Here is an 18,277-nt window from a genome sequence, read left to right on the forward strand (position 1 = left end):
GGTTAACACTTTCTCCTCCGCTCCTGGGCAGGAACAGGCAGGGGCTGAGCGTTTGCAGATGGTTCCTAGGAACTACTACAGATTCTACACACCATGATCACAACACCATACGGCTACCTGATTTCTAAAAGGCAACATCTAGGGCCAAAGTATAGCTAGTACTACCAAATACTAAAAAATAACAACAGAATAAGAATGATAATAATAAACACTGAGAAAATACTTAAACAACATCATAGTAAAAAATGATGTGAAAAGGGTTAGGGAAGAGGACTCAAAAATATATTGAGGACACTAAGGCTGTTAGATGCTATAAAATCGCTGAATTTTCTAAACAGCTAACCATTAAGTAAATATGATTTTCTTATCACGAACAAAATAACAACACTCTAGATTGCTATACGGGTCAGTTTTCAGAGAAGTGTACGCACAGGAAGACACCTACGAACGTGCAAATGCTTTATGATTATAGAAGAGGCTTATTCAACAGAAGAAAAAGGGGTTAAAACTTATGAAAGGCTTGAAAATAAGCAAAATTCTGCTGTATTTAAAAGAAATGCAAGGCATTAATAACCAGCAATAAAGATAACGTTGGTGGAGTATTATAGCTAGCTTGGTTTCCTTAGAGGAATCTGATTATGCAAAGATGACAACGGCTATGGAGCTGGTGTTGAAAGAGAATTTATTTTTCAGGACCATAGCTTGTGACAAATGAAATGGGTTCTTGGCAGGAGATGAGGTGCCTCTCCTAAGATAAACACATACTGAGAGTGGTATGTTTGCCGGGAAACTTATTGATCTGATATGGATTTTGTATAAATTTGCAAAAGATGTGGAAAAGGTGTAACCTAAAATGTTGTAAATATTTTAATAACTTGTTTACCTGTCAGTCTCTCTGCCTGTTTCCTCAAGAGTAGAGTCTACCATACCATGAGACTAGCCTAGTGCCTGGCATATAATAATAGATACTCAATGTTTCCCAAATAATTGAATACATGAATGAAGGACTGACTGTCTCTTCCATGTCTCATTACAGTCATTAGACAAATCTGACCCAGTGCTATGATGCTCATGAGACCTTATTTGTTCAATGCATTACCCTGTGTACTTGTATATGGACATTTGAGACCATAAATGCTGTTTCTGGCATTCCTCTTTTAGCTTTCTCCTAAAAATGACTCTACTGTTGTATTTTGATTTCTTATCAACTTCCACAATGTTCATTTCTGTAGGATGAGCTGGGGATTTTTTCCCCATTCCACCAAATGTCAGTATCAGCTTGCTGTTTACTTCCGAACTCATAATCTATAAGACAGGGGAAGATGACATATCACCTGAGCCTCCATCTCATTCTTTACTCTCCTGACTTCCACATTAGTGAAGATGGGGTTGGGTTCCAGGTTGCCACCAGTGGTTGCTTTATTCCTACAATATTAGAAATAGACAATGGGTCTGATGAGTTTGAGCATTTTCCCCCAATGGGACTCTCAATGAGGAGTTCTTGTGCCAGCTCTAGCAGGTATATTCTTTTTTTTTAAAATTTATTTATTTTTATTTATTTACTTTTGGCTGTGTTGGGTCTTTGTTGCTGCACGCGAGCTTTCTCTAGTTGCGGCAAGCGGGCGATACTCTTCATTGCGGTGCGTGGGCTTCTCATTGCGGTGGCTTCTCTTGTTGCGAGGCACAGGCTCCAGGCGCACGGGCTTCAGTAGTTGTGGCACATGGGCTCAGTAGTTGCGGCTCGTGGGCTCTAGAGCACAGGCTCAGCAGTTGTGGCGCACGGGCTTAGTTGCTCTGCGGCATGTGGGATCTTCCCAGACTAGGGATCAAACCCGTGTCCCCTACATTGCAGGCAGATTCTTAACTACTGTCTAGCAGGTAAATTCTTTATCACCCGTTTCTGTGGGGCCCAAGGCTGGGGGTGCACCCTCATCTGCAAGGAGGAGAGTCTCCTCAAGGACAAGTGAGAGGAGGACCTTCAGACTTGGAGTAAGTGGCTCCAGGATCAAAACCTAAGTGCCTTGAACATGAGCCACCCTTTCCTCACTTACAAAAATGGCTTACTAATTCTTCATACAACACCATGGAATGATTTTTATGGCAATCGTCATTTTTTAGTATGTATGGTGTGTTGAGATACAAAATAGTACACTTAAAATATCATCAACTGGATAAAATAACTGTATTCAACCAGTGCTCATTATGTATAAGATTTAAGGTCTGTGAAGAAAAAAAATGCCCCACAAAGATCTTAGCTTTGCATTTAAGGCTAATAAAGATATGAAAGCACTCTATGCCATTGAAAAACTATACACCTTAAAATAAGCAGGTGGTTGCAAAGAACAAAAATGTTACTATGCAACAGTGAAACAAATAATGCCAAGAAACAAAAATTTAAAATATCAAGAGTATAATACCACGAAATAACCAATGTGTAAGAAAAAGAGAAGCAAAATTTCAGTGAACAAAGAGAATTTGAAAAAGAGAGAAACAGAAACATCATGGGGAAGTAATTATTCTCTACTAAAAATAGGAGGATCCTTACTGTTTAAAGAAAGATACTAAATTATATTTTTGTAATTACATTACATCACTGTGAGTATACCATACTTAATTTCATACTATTTATTTTTTGATGACTGTCCAGATCTATGACAACAGATGAGCATTTTCTGAATACCACTTTGCCCATGTAATACGCAGGGTGATAAGGGAATACAGGCATAAAGCAAGGTCACTGACCATTAGTGGCTTATCATCTAGCTGAGGCAGCAAAATATGAATCAGATCAAGGCAAAGTATAGCAAGATACAAGTGATGGAATAACAATGCTGAAGTTGATAGGGAGAGGTGGTGAAGAGGTTATACATTTGTACAGGAAACTACTATTCAGCAAGAGAGGAGACTTTCATAGGTAGGTATGATGTTTTTATTCTCAGATTCCTCAAAGACTAGGAGACATTGCAGGCAATCACACCTACGGGATACAGAAGGATGACCAGGGTACCCAGGCATAACTGAGGACGCGACACTTCTCTACACCTCATCTCTGGAACAATCCCCAAATACCATTACCAACATGGGACAGAGGAGGGATGCCATAATACTGAGAAGCTATACACCTATTCAAGTATTCTGTTCACTTACTTGTAGTTCTCATGACAGTTTGAGGAGTTGAAGGAATCAAGCTAAGACTAAAGTCACAGAATATTATTACCTCTCTCCATTAGCAAAGAAAAAGAAAGCAATAGGTACTTATATAGCAAAGAGAGGGTGAGAAATTAGGCCTTGTGCTTCCCTCAATGATCTCAACTTGCCCGAGTTGGGCAATTACATTTTAGGGACCTGAGAAAACTTACAAATAAGTTGCTGAACCATTCTGGCTCTTTGGAGAATCACAGAGAATGGAAGAGGTGCCAGAAAACTGGAAGCAGGAAAATGCCATTGCTGTTTTTGGAAAGAAGAAAGTAGACTCTCTTCACGTTACAAACTAGAGAGCTAGACATAGATCGTGGGTGAGATTCTTACAAGGATTTTGTCCAAGAGATGATCTGTGAGAACCAAAAAGGGGCACGCCAAAGAAAAGTCATGTTAAGCTGGTTTAACTTCTCTTTGGCACTGTAACCGTGGAAACGCAGTGTGTCTAGACTCTGGTGAGGCATGTATGGTGCTAGAAGTCCCCTATGGTATAATCAGCATAGAAATGGGGCTGGCACAAGGTCAACTGCTGACTCTGACAATCTGTAAACAGCTGAACAACCTATACCAACCTACAGAGGTTTCTAATGTAATGCCAGAGAGCTCTGATCTTGGCCCAGCCCTAACCAAAAACTTTAGCCATAATGTAAATAATAATATACAAGGCATGTTCAAATTCTTCAGTACTGTATTTACCAGGTGATGAAATTCAAATACAAAAACCACTGCTACACTGCAGTGATGAGCTGCCTCTAATGAGAGAAAAACACCAGGGATAAACGTAGGGATTTGCATTTAGTTCAGCTCAGCAGCACACAGGGGAGAAGATTTAGGCACTTCAGACTCAAGAGCAGAATGAGTGAACCATGAGTGAAACAAGGCTGCTGCAAAGCCAAGGTGATGCTATGCTGTATTGATATCAGCATTTAAAGTGATAGGAAGAAGGGGACAAGTTGAGTGTACACCTTTTCTTCAGGTGCCTCGGGACATGTCCAGTTATGGGTGGCACATTAACAGGAACGAACACAAGTGCATCCACTCAAGAGAGGATGAAAGGATGAGGAAAGGACTTCAGGAGCAAGAACAAGGACAATGAGCTCAAAGCTTAGCCGAGAACACAGGAGGCACAGCGGATGAAACAGGAAGAGAAAGTGTGACCTGAAGAAGAGAAGGACCACGCAGACAAGCAAAAGGTCTGTAAACCTCTTCAGGACTGCCAAGTACAAGTAAAGTTAGACTTTTCGGTCCCAAAAGCTAGACCAAAAACTAATGGTGTTGTAACAAACTTGTATTAACCTAAATTACTACTGTCTTTATACTCTGAAGCAAATTTGGCTAATAGTTATATTTTATTATATTTATATATTAATATTACATTATAAGACTAAAGATTGGAGCCATGAGGGCAAGCTCATGAGGTCTTTCCTTTTGGAGTGAAGAGTCAAATGTCCATAATTTCAAAAAGTGATAACCCCAAAGGTGTTACAATTCCCCATCACAAGGGGTCTTTGATCGCAGTTCAGATGATCAAGTAGCAGGGATGGTACAGGAGGCATCCTGCACTGGGTGTGTGTTAGAATCAGGAAACAAAGTTCTCTGAATCTTGAGGCTGACACTAGGATATGACAACATCTACATTCTGAATTGATGTGAATGCTCCTCAGGGGTTTTCAGAATGTCGTCTACCATAACACACCTCTGTGTAAAAAGGCACCTGAAGGCCAGGATGCTGTGTTTTCCTGAGGGAGTGATGGGCACTGGAAATCTTAGTGCTGACTGTTTCTGTTCAGCTACACAAAAAGCTCAGAGGAGTCTGTAACCAACTGTTACAACTGTGTTCCCATTTTATCCCAGCCTTTCATTACTAAATTTCCTCTTTGCTCAGGTCTCTATTTTTATCATTCTATTGGACGGCACTCTTTTGAACCCTGTGAAACCCTTTTTGGAAAGCTGACTATGAACGGTTATGTGTTTTCACTGCTACATTTATTGAACACAAATAAGCTTTTGTGTGAAACTGTTAGCATAATATTGTGTGTGTGTGTCTTACAGTGAACTCTTACAAATTAACAAGAAATTCTTCTGCTCAAGGATGCAGGCCACATACATTCTAGTGTGATTATCTAAGGCTTTCTTTGCAGGCTGTGGATGTAATATATAGGTATAACCTAAGACTCAATAACTACAATCTCTTTTACCACAGATAACACTAATCCACAAAATCATCTTCACTAAATTTCTGAGATAGAAGATCAACTAGATACTGTATTTTCCTCTATTTACTCATTTTACTCTCCTAACAGATAATTTTTGGTCAAAGTATAATAAGTATACTTTATTTTGTCTTATCCAGTGAAATAAATTAGACTGTGTATTTTTTCCCTACTCTTTTGCATTAGTAATCTGGAGTATAACACACATCTCATGACTTCATTTTGAACACTCAGAAAATGTTATGATGATTGATAACAACCATTTCAAAATTGGTAGGATAAAATAAAGATGTCTAAGAACAAATTCAGACTAATAAAGGACAGAAAATAAGCACAAATATTTAAATTTGATTCAAAGCGATATATTAATAATATAGAATAAAAGTTTGTTAAATAAGCATTAGATGAACAAAATATTATGAGTAAAAATTTTAAAAAATTACTGAGTATCATATGTAGCAAAGATAAGTTTCTTTGCTTTACTTATAATGAAACTGGAACAGATATTACAGAAGAAAAGAATGAAGTACTGGGAATTAGGAATATGCCTCAAAAGTAAAACACCTTCAGTACCATATGGAGTCTATTCTAGAATTCTAAAAAGAATACTAGATACTTTTCACAGTTATAGTTTAAAAATATCTTGGGAATAAGAAGCATTACAAAAATCTGCAACTGTTTAGGAAGCCTAGAGATAGTTACATACTGAACTTCTAATCAAACAGTTCATCCAAAAAATTTCAATTTCCTGTCAAGAATTTATTTAGAAGGGAGCTATATGCCAAACAGCAGAGTAATTCGAGAGAATGGATTAGATATAGCGGTTAATTATTTTGACTTATGAATTTATTATTACAATCAAAAGATCAATGGACGACAACCTCACACAAAAATAAGCAAAAGAGATGAACAGGTCTTTCAGAAAAGAGAAAATCTAGACGGCCAATAGTGAGTTGCTCAACCTCTTTAGTAACTGGAAAAACGCAAATTCATGCTACAATGAGATATCAATACAAAACCACCAAAATGGCAATACATTTTATCTTTAGTAACTGGAAAAACGCAAATTCATGCTACAATGAGATATCAATACAAAACCACCAAAATGGCAATACATTTTATCAATATCAAATTTTGGCAAAGATGTGGAACAATGGTAAAAATCACAGGCTACTGCTGAGTGTGTAAATGGGAACCATAACCTTGGAACGCGTGTTGGCATTTATCTAGTTGAGCTGCTGATAACATATATTACACAGCCCAGTAATTCCATTCCTGATTATATAGAGATACTTTTGCACACAAACACCTGGAGAGACATAGAAGTACGGTCATGGCAGCACTCTTCATGAAAGCCATGAATTGCAAATAACCCAAATGACAATTAACAGTGGAATGAATAAATACATTGTGGTACACTCATGCAATGTATTTCACCTATAGCAATAAAACAAATGAACGACAGCTGTGTAACAAGAGCGACTCTCACAAGCATAATGTTGAATAAAAGAAGCAAGTCACAAAAGAAACAAACAGTAGAATTCTGCTTATGTAAAGTTTAAAAAATAGGCAAGATAAAACTATGTTTATTAGGGATGCATGCATTTGTACCAAGGAAATGGTTATCACCAAAGTCAGAGGAGTGGTTACCTCTTTGGGGAAAAGAAGAGGCTGTGATCTCACAAGGATGCAGGAAGAACTTTTGGGGTGCTGGCATGGCGTGGGCAGTAATTAACGGATGTGTATCTTCTGAATTTTTATAATTATATATATTTTTTATTCACTCTCCCAGTTTTTTTGTGAAAAAGGAAAAATATTAATATAGTGGAATGAGCATATGATAAATTCTTATTAGATATAATTTATAAAGAGAATAATTTAGCATATTTATAAACAGAATACAATAGTGTTTAATAGCTTAAATACTAAAGATTATCCATTTTTAAGAGAACTGAATTACTTCTGGTTATAAAGCTATACTAAATATAATTTCACGGTTCATAAATGTCTGGAATTCATTTCAGTAAAAGGGGGCTCACATTACAAAATAGAATGCCCTCAACCCTGTATACAGTACTTTCTGAAAATGAAACGCGCGGTTAATAATAGCACGGCTCACACCTCGAGGCGGCCTCTCACACTGTGTGCGGTGTGAGCGGTGCCCCTTGGAGTCAGCTGGAGTGCTGACATGGTCCCTGTCATGACAGGTAAATCCTGCAAAACTGTTAATAAAAACTAAAAATGCTATGTGGCATAAACACAGACTGCACTCTGGTATTTTCAACCTTTCCAAAAAACATTTCTTATGGGGAGCAAAAGAGGAAATCTTTTTGGAAAATAATACAGGTTCAGTGTTTTTAGGATTTGGGATCCTTTGTAGCATATAGATGTCTGGCACGTTAAAGGGTGTAAAAGAGACAGGATGGGGATAACCAATAGGGTAAGAACATAATTAACTCTGAGGGGGGATGACTGTATGGAGACCATACATTTCCGATGACCATACATTTCCGTTCTTTTCCAACTCACGACACCATGAAATAACAGAAAAGGCATTTTCTCTTTTTAAGATAAGAAAATTAGCCAGTCTAGAGATTCAAAAAATGCCACTGATGTGCCAACATACTAGAAAAATAATGGCTGCAGACCTATGGCAAAATAACCATAAGAAACCAAAACGCACAAGAAAAAAAAGCCTGCTTGAGAGGCTGGAGCAGTTGGTGAGGGAGCTCAGAGTCGGTGGATCACAGAACTTGAGGCTCTTAGGCCTGGGCCACGATCAGATGATCAAAGGGAGAGAGACAATGCCACTAGGTGGTCAGTGGGCCCCTGCCCTGGACATGCTCTACCAGTTGCCACAGGCAAAGAAGGAGGGATCCAGACAGAGCAGGGCGTCAGTCAGCACTGATACCCAGAAGGGACAGATTCCCTAAACAGAAAAAGTAAAGTGGAATAGGTAGACTAACATCCTTAGTGTTAAAATTGAAAACTGTACTGTGCGTGTGAAAGAGAAACAGCCAGAGAACTTGAAAAGAAGACACAGGATAAAGACAAAAATCTCAATCAATGAAATGAACAGCAAAATGAATTTCTGTAAAAAGAGGATTTCATAAGAGTGATGTAAATAATTCTATCTGAGCACCCCCACTCCCCATCTCCCCACCCAAAAAAAGAGAGAGAGAGAGAGAGAAAGAAAGAGATGAAAAAGATAAAAGAACAGTTTGGAGACTAGAGACTAGATGCAGAAGTTACGTTTATTTACCAAGAGTACTAGGAAGAGAGAAAAAAGGAGAATAAATACTAAAAGAAGTAAGAAATGAAAATTTCTCAGAGGTGAAAACTAATATTTAAATGGGCCAATAAGTGAATAAAATGAATGAAACAGACTACATCTAGAACCAATGCATTGAAACTTCTACATTCCAAGGATAAAGACAAGACTGTAAATGTTAACATGGAGGAAAAATAAACTGCTTACAAAGGAATGAGAATCAGTTTGGCATCAGACCTCTTATCAACTACAGTGGATACAGTAATAACTTCTAAGTACTGGCCAAAAATTATTATTCAAATATGAAGAAAAGAAAGGCATTTTAGGACATACCAGGACCCAAGAAAATGTGGCTTCAATACTCTTTAAAGGAAGTTCTGCAACCAAATAATAAATATGATCAGGGAAGGGTTAGCACACAAGAAACAAGTGTTAAGCAGATAATTCAGGAAATTGAAGATTAAGTCTAAAGAAACTCCCCATGATAACAGCAGGAGAGGTGTGGGGAGCTGAAGAAAGTAAAACTGGGACTTCCCTGGTGGCAGAGTGGTTAAGAATCCCCCTGCCAATGCAAGCAACATGGGTTCGAGCCCTGATCCAGGAAGATTCCACATGCCATGGAGCAACTAATCCTGTGCACCACAACAACTGAGCCTGTGCTCTACAGCCTGTGAGCCACAACTACTGAAGCCCGCACTCCAAAACACGAGAAGCCACCACAACGAGAAGCCCGTGCACCACAACGAAGAGTAGCCCCTGCTTGCCGCAACTAGAGAAAGCTCGCGCACAGCAAAAAAGACCCAATGCAGACAAAAATAAATTAATTAATTACTCAATTAAACCAAAAAAACCACCTAAAACTGTACTAATGTCTTATTTAACTTTCTGGGATGAAGGGCATACAGAGGAACTCCAGAGGACTGTGCCTTCGCTGCTCCTCTCAGGAAGAGGCAGAGCCCACTGCCTGCCCCTTGAATGTGGGGATGGCCTCTTATGTCTCAGAATGCGGCCGAAGTGATTTTGTACAACATCTGAGGCTAAACCTTAAAAAGAATTTGCAGCTTCTTTGGGAACCTTGAGATCACTATGCCATGAAAGAGCTCAGGATTAAAAGATGCTACGGGAGACCTTCAAGATGGCAGAGGAGTAAGACGTGGAGATCACCTTCCGCCCCATAAATACATCAAAAGTAACATCTACATGGGGAACAACTCCTACAGAACACCTACTGTACGCTGGCAGAAGACCTGAGACTTCCCAAAAAGCAAAAAAATCCCCACGTACATCGGTAGGGCAAAAGAAAAATGAAGAAACACAGACAAAAGAATAGGGACAGGACGCACACCTCTGGGAGGGAGCTGTAAAGGAGGAAAAGGTTCCACACACTAGGAAGCCCCTTCACTGGCGGAGATGGGGGTGGGCGGGAGAGAATCTTCAGAGCCACGGAGGAGAGCGCAGCAACAGGGGTGTGGAGGGCAAAGTGGAGACATTTCTGCACAGAGGATCACCAGCCTGAGATGCTTGTCTGCTCACCCGCCAGGACGGGCAGGGGCTGGGAGCTGAGGCTCGGGTTTCGGAGGTCAGGTCCCAGGGAGAGGACTGGGGTTGGCTGCGGGAACACAGCCTGAAGGGGGATAGTGAGCCACAGCTAGCCGTGTGGGAGTCCGAGAAAAAGTCTGGAACTGCCAGAGAGGCAAGAGACCTTTGTTTCTGGGTGCGCGAGGAAAGGGGATTCCTTCCCAGTGTGCCCACAGAAGGCAGAGCACCGCTTATACAAGCTCCAGAGAGGGGCGTGAGCCGCAGCTATCAGCTCAGACCCCAGAGATGGGCATGAACCACTAACGCTGTGGCCGCTGCCACCAAGAATCCTGTGTGCCAGCGCAGGTCACTATCCATACACCCCTGGGAGCCTGTGCATCACGCCACTGCCAGGGTCCCATGATCCAGGAACAACTTCTCCGGGAGAACACACGGCGTGCCTCAGGCTGTTGCAACGTCATGCTGGCCTCTGCTACCTAAGGCTCGCCCCTCATTCCAATTATGACCACCGTACCCTCCCTCTCCCCAGCCTGAGTGAGCCAGAGCCCCCTAATCAGCTGCTGCTTTAAGCCCCTCCTGTCTGGGCGGGGAACAGACTCCTGAGGGCTGCCTACACGCAGCGGCGGGGCCAAAATCAAAGCTGAACTCGAGGAGCTGTGCGAACAAAGAAGAGAAAGGGAAATCTCTCCGTGCAGCCTCAGGAGCAGCAGATTAAATCACCACAATCAACTTGTCAAACGCTGCATCTGAAGAATACCTGAACAGACAATGAATGTTCCCCAAATTGAAGCAGTGACTTTGGGAGCAACTGTAGACTTGGGGTTTGCTTTCTGCATCTAATTTGTTTCTGGTTTTAAGTTCATCTTAGTTTCGTATTTATTATCATCAGTGGAGTTGTTTGTTGCTTTGGTTGCTCTCTTCCAATTTTGTTTTTAAATATATATATACATATTTTTCCTTTTTCTTTTTGTGAATGTGTATGTTATGCCTCTTTGTGTGATTTTGCCAGTATAGGTTTGCTTTTACCATTTTATTTTTCTTTCTTCCTTTTCTTCTGAGCTGGGTGGCTGGCAGGGTCTTGGTGCTCCAGCCAGGTGTCGGGCCTGAGCCGATGACGTGGGAGGGCCAAGTCCAGGACACTGGACCACCAGAAACCTCCTAGCCCCACATAATATCAATTAGCAAGAGCTCTCCCAGAGATGTTCATCTCAACACTAAGACCCAGCTCCACCCAATGGCCAGCAAGGTCCAGAGCTGGATGCCTCATGCCAAACAACTAGCAAGACAAGAACGCAACCCCACCCATTAGCAGAGAGGCTGCCTAAGTCATAGTAAGTCCACAGACACTCTACAACACACCACCCGACGCAGCCCTGCCCATCAGAAGGACAAGATACAGCCCGACCCACCAGAACACAGGCACCAGTCCCCTCTACCAGGAAGCCTACACAAGCTACTGAACCAACCTCAGCCACTGGGGGTAGAAAATAATAACGATAACCAAACAGGAACTATCAACCTGCAGCCTGCGAAAAGAAGACCCCAAACACAGTAAGTTAAGCAAAATGAGAAGACAGAGAAACACACAGCAGATGAAGGAGCAAGGTAAAAACGCACCAGACCAAACAAATGAAAAGGAAATAGGCAGTCTACCTGAAAAAGAATTCAAAATAATGACAGTAAAGATGATCCAAAATCTTGGAAACAGAATGGAGAAAATACAAGAAACGTTTAACAAGGACCTAGAAGAACTAAAGAGCAAACAAACAATGATGAACAACACAATAAATGAAATTAAAAACTCTCTAGAAGGAATCAACAGCAAAATAACTGAGGCAGAAGAACAGATAAGTGACCTGGAAGACAAAATAGTGGAAATAACTGCCACAGAGCCGAATAAACAAAAAACAATGAAAAGAATTGAGGACAGTCTCAGAGACCTCGGGGACAACATTAAACGCATCAACATTCAAATTACAGGGATCCCACAAGAAGAAAAGAAAGGGTCTGAGACAATATTTCAAGAGATTATAGTTGAAAACTTCCCTAAGATGGGAAAGGAAATAGTCAATCAAGTCCAGGAAAAGCAGAGAGTCCCACACAGGATAAACCCAAGGAGAAACACATCAAGACACATATTAATCAAAAATTAAATACAAAGAAAAAATATTAAAAGCAGCAAGGGAAAAGCGACAAATAACATAAAAGGGAATCCCCATAAGGGTAACACCTGATCCTTCAGCAGAAACTCTACAAGCCAGAAGGGAGTGGCAGGACATATTTAAAGTGATGAAAGGGAAAAACCTACAACCAAGATTACTCTACCCAGCAAGGATCTCATTCAGATTCGGTGGAGAAATTAAAACCTTTACAGACAAGCAAAAGCTAAGAGAATTCAGCACCACCAAACCAGCTTAAAAACACATGCTAAAGGAACTTCTCCAGGCAGGAAACACAAGAAAAGGAAAAGACCTACAACAAGAAATCCAAAACAATTACTAAAATAGTAATAGGAACATACATATTGATAATTACCTTAAATGTAAATGGATTAAGTGCTCCCACCAAAACATACAGATTGGCTGAATGGATACAAAAACAAGACCTGCATAAGATACTGTCTACAAGAGACCCACTTCAGACCTAGGGACACATACAGACTGAAAGTGAGGGAATGGAATAAAGATACTGCACACAAATGGAAAGCAAAAGAAAGCTGGAGTAGCAATTCTCATATCACACAAAACAGACTTTAAAATAAAGACTATTACAAGAGACGAAGAAGGACACTACATAATGATCAAGGGATCAATCCAAGAAGAAGATATAACAATTGTAAATATTTATGCACTCAACATAGGAGCACCTCAATACATAAGGCAAATGCTAACAGCCATAAAAGGGGAAATCGACAGTAACACATCATAGTAGGGGACTTTAACACCCCACTTTCAGCAATGGACAGATCATCCAAAATGAACATAAATAAGGAAACGCAAGCTTTAAAAGACACACAGGACCAGACAGACTTTATTGGTATTTATAGGACATTCCATCCAAAAACAACAGAATACACTTTCTTCTCAAGTGCTCATGGAATATTCTCCAGGATAGATCATATCTTGGGTCACAAATCAAGCCTCGGTAAACTTAAGAAAACTGATATTGAATCAAGTATCTTTTCTGACCACAGCGCTATAAGACTCCATATCAACTACAGGAAAAAAAACTGTAAAAAATACAAACATATGGAAGCTAAACAATATGCTACTAAATAACCAAGAGATCACTGAAGAAATCAAAGAGGAAATTAAAAAATACCTGGAAACAAATGACAATGAAAACACGAAGACCCAAAACCTATGGGATGCAGCAAAAGCAGTTCTAAGAGGGAAGTTTATAGCAATACAATCCTACCTCAAGATAAATCTCAAATAAACAACTTAACCTTACACCTAAAGCAATTAGGGAAAGAAGAACAAAAAACCGTAAAGTTAGCAGAAGGAAAAAAATCATAAAGATCAGATCAGAAATGAATGAAAAAGAAATCAAGGAAACGATAGCAAAGATCAATAAAACTAAAAGCTGGTTCTTTGAGAAGATAAACAAAATTGATAAACCATTAGCCAGACACATCAAGAAAAAAAGGGAGGAGACTCAAATCAATAGAATTGGAAATGAAACAGGAGAAGTAATAACTGACGCTGCAGAAATACAAAGGATCATGAGAGATTACTACAAGCAACTCCATGCCACTAAAATGGACAACCTGGAAGAAATGGACGAATTCTTAGAAGAGCACAACCTTCTGAGACTGAACTAGGAAGAAATAGAAAATATAAACAGACCAATCACAAGCACTGAAATTGAAACTGTGATTAAAAATCTTCCAACAAACAAAAGTCCAGGACCAGATGGCTTCACAGGTGAATTCTATCAAAGAGCTAACACCTATCTTCTCGAACTCTTCCAAAATATAGCAGAGGGAAGAACACTCCCAAACTCATCCTACGAGGTCACCACCACGCTGATACCAAAACCAGACAAAGACGTCACAAAAAAAGAAAACTACAGACCAATATCACTGATGAACATAGATGCAAAAGTCCTCAACAACATACTAGCAAACAGATTCCAACAACACATTAAAAGGATCATACACCATGATCAAGTGGGGTTTAACCCAGGAATGCAAGGATTCTTCAATATATACAACTCAATCAATATGATACACCATATTAACAAACTGAAGGATAAAAACCATATGATTGTCTCAACAGATGCAGAAAAAGCTTTTGATAATATTCAACACCCATTTATGATAAAAACCCTGCAGAAAGTAGGCATAGAGGGAACTTACCTCAACATAATAAAGGCCATATATGACAAACTCACAGTCAACATCATTCTCAATGGTGAAAAACGGAAACCATTTCCTCTAAAATCAGGAACAAGACAAGTTTGCCCACTCTCACCGCTATTATTCAACATAATTTTGGAAGTTTTAGCCACAGCAATCAGAGAACAGAACGAAATAAAAGGACTCCAAATCGGAAAAAAAGTAAAACTGTCACTGTTTGCAGATGACATGATAATATACAGAGAGAATCCTAAAGATGTTACCAGAAAACTACTAGAGCTAATCAATGAATGTGGTAAACTTGCAGGATACAAAATTAATGCACAGAAATCTCTTGCATTCCTATACACTAACAATGAAAGATCAGAAAGAGAAATTAAGAAGACAATCCCATTCACCATTGCAACAAAAAGAAGAGAATACCTAGGAATAAACCTACCGAAGGAGGTAAAAGACCTGTACTCAGAAAACTATAAGACACTGATGAAAGAAATCAAAGATGACACAAACAGATGGAGAGATATACCATGTTAATGGATTGGAAGTATCAATATTGTGAAAATGACTATACTACCCAAAGCAATCTACAGATTCAGTGCAATCCCTATCAAACTACCAATGGCATTTTTCACAGAACTGGAACAAAAAATTTTACAATTTGTATGGAAACACAAAAGACCCCTAATAGCCAAAGCAATCTTGAGAAGCAAAAGCAGAGCTGGAAGAATCAGACTCCCTGACTTTAGACTATACTAGAAAGCTACAGGAATCAAGACAGTATGGTACTGGCACAAAAACAGAAATACCCATCAATGGAACAGGATAGAGTGCCCAGAGATAAACCCAAGCACATATGGTCACCTTATCTTTGATAAAGGATGTCAGAATATACAATGGAGAAAAGACAGCCTGTTCAATAAGTGGTGCTGGGAAAACTGGACAGCTACATGTAAAAGAATGAAATTAGAACACTTCCTAACACCATACACAAAAATAAACTCAAAATGGATTAAAGACCTAAATGTAAGGCCAGACACTATAAAACTCTTAGAGGAAAACATAGGCAGAACACTCTATGACGTAAATCACAGCAAAATCCTTTTTTTTTTTTTTTTTTTTTTTTTTTTGCAGTACGCGGGCCTCTCACTGTTGTGGCCTCTCCTGTTGCGGAGCACAGGCTCCGGACGTGCAGGATCAGCGGCCATGGCTCACGGGCCCAGGTGCTCCGCGGCATATGGGATCTTCCTGGACCGGGGCACGAACCCATGTCCCCTGCATCGGCAGGTGGACTCTCAACCACTGCGCCACCAGGGAAGCCCGCAAAATCCTTTTTGACCCACCTCTTAGAGAGACGGAAATAAAAACAAAAATAAACAAATGGGACCTAATGAAATTTAAAAGCTTTTGCACAGCAAAGGAAACCATAAACAAGACGAAAAGACAACCCTCAGAATGGCAGAAGATATTTGTAAATGAAGCAACTGAGAAAGGATTAATCTCCAAAATTTACAAGCAGCTCATGCAGCTCAATATCAAAAAAACAAACAACCCAATCAAAAACTGGGCCGAAGTCCTAAATAGACACTTCTCCAAAGAAGACAGACTGGTTGCCAACAAACACATGAAAGGATGCTCAACATCACTAATTATTAGAGAAATGAAAATCAAAACTACAATGAGGTATCACCTCACACTGGTCAGAATGGCCATCACCAAAAAATCTACAAACAATAAATGCTGGAGAGGGTGTGGAAAAAAGGGAACCCTCTTGCACTGTTGGTGGGAATGTAAATTGGTACAGCCACTATGGAGAACAGTATGGAGGTTCCCTAAAAAACTAAAAATAGAACTAACATACCACCCAGCAACCCCACTACTGGGCATATACCCTGAGAATACCGTAATTCAGAACGAGACATGTACCACAACGTTCACTGCAGCACTATTTACAATAGCCAGGACATAGAAACAACCTAAGTGTCCATCGAGAGATAAATGGATAAAGAAGATGTGGCACATATATACAATGGAATACTACTTGGCATAAGAGGAAATGAAATTGAGTTATCTGTAGTGAGATGGATGGACCTAGAGTTTGTCATACAGAGTCATGTAAGTCAGAAAGAGAAAAGCAAATACCGTATGGTAACACATATATATGGAATCTAAAAAAAGAAAAAAAAAATGGTTCCAATGAACCTAGGGGAAGGACAGGAATAAAGACACAGACGTAGAGAATGGACTTGAGGACCCGGGGAGGGGGAAGGGTTAGCTGGGACGAAGGTAAAGAGTAGCACTGACATATATACACTACCAAATGTAAAATAGATAGCTAGTGGGAAGCAGCTGCATAGCACAGGGAGATTAGCTCGGTGCTTTGTGACCACCTAGAGGGGTGGGGTAGGGAGGGTGGAAGGGAGATGCAAGAGGGAGGGGATATGGGGATATATGTATATATATAGCTGATTCACTTTGTTATACAGCAGACACTATCACAACATTGTAAAGCAATTATACTCCAATAAAGATGTTAAAACAAAACAAAAAAGAGAAGCTTCGGAGACACAGACCCAGCGATCCCAGCCATACGAGCTAAGACCTTGGAATATGTAAGACAGGCCATTTTAGAAAGTCCTGCCCTGACCAAGTCACCAGCTGTCTGTAGCCACCTGAGTGAACCCAGGAAAGATCAGCAGAACCTCCTAAGTAACCTAGAATTGTGAGAAATTTAAAAATCGTTGTTTGAGTCACTGAGATTTCAGATGACTTGTTATATGATGAATAAGTAAAACTAATTTATACAACCATGAAGACAAAAAATGAGGATAAGGGGAAAAAATTTAACTTACATTATTTTTAAATGTTGTAAGATTAAAAAATTAAACTTTACATGCTGAATTATCTTCTAAAGATATAGTTTATTTAATGCATCATTGATCTACCACTTACTATGTACCACACTATAAACTAGGTGTAACTGAAAATATAAAGATGAATAAGACCCTGATCTCCAAGCCAATTTACAGTCTAAAAGGAAACACAAGGTAAATAAAGATCTATAATAAAATACACATCTCGAGATAAATGGGGCACTAAGAGCTCAAATACAGGAAGCAGGTGCTCAAAGCTGGGTTTCAGTAGGTATGTATAAATGAGGACACACTACACCAGGTGCAGCAGCAGACCCAGGTGGGGAAACAAGTCCACCTATAATGTATTAATTAATTTTATTAAGCTTTTATATGTAAAAATTTGCTCTAAGTTCAATAGATTTCTCAAAAACCTCCCTAGACTCTTGTTTTATATCATATGCAATTAAGGGTATGGCAAGCCATATCAAATCTCAAGCTGTTTAAATAAAAGATTTATTTATCTAATTTAATTTAATTTAATTTATTTATTTATTTCTCGGTACGCGGGCCTCTCACTGTTGTGGCCTCTCCCGTTGCGGAGCACAGGCTCCGGACGCGCAGGCTCAGCGGCCATGGCTCACGGGCCCAGCCGCTCCGCGGCATGTGGGATCCTCCCGGACCGGGGCACGAACCCGTGTCCCCTGCATCGGCAGGCGGACTCTCAACCACTGCGCCACCAGGGAAGCCCAATAAAAGATTTATTTTTATTTTTATCATTAGTTTTTCGTATCAAATGCTAGTGGTAAAGATTAAAGACTACTAAAACCACTAGCACAGCACATAT

At 39.8% G+C, this 18,277-nt stretch overlaps 1 protein-coding gene across 16 annotated transcripts in view; it reads right to left on the bottom strand.

The window, feature by feature from the left end:
• Positions 1–18,277, bottom strand: part of PKP4 (plakophilin 4) — a 251,064-nt gene that overhangs the window by 167,785 nt on the left and 65,002 nt on the right. Inside the window, exons 1-2 of one of the 16 annotated variants that reach the window (XM_089916791.1) lie at positions 1,564–8,568; positions 1,335–1,425 (exon numbers count right to left, since the gene is read on the bottom strand). The exons of 13 other annotated variants lie outside the window; for them this stretch is intronic. The gene's annotated coding sequence lies outside the window, so the exon portion shown is untranslated. Of the gene's footprint in view, positions 1–1,334; positions 8,569–18,277 lie in introns of those variants that run through there. 2 more of the 16 variants (XM_089916804.1, XM_089916803.1) reach the window with 2 other exon arrangements.

The sequence above is a fragment of the Delphinapterus leucas genome, chromosome 8 (genome assembly GCF_059928025.1).
Source record: "Delphinapterus leucas isolate spDelLeu-1000000601 "Yukka" chromosome 8, BTC_Dleu_Yukka2, whole genome shotgun sequence".
In the NCBI taxonomy this organism is placed as follows: domain Eukaryota; kingdom Metazoa; phylum Chordata; class Mammalia; order Artiodactyla; family Monodontidae; genus Delphinapterus; species Delphinapterus leucas.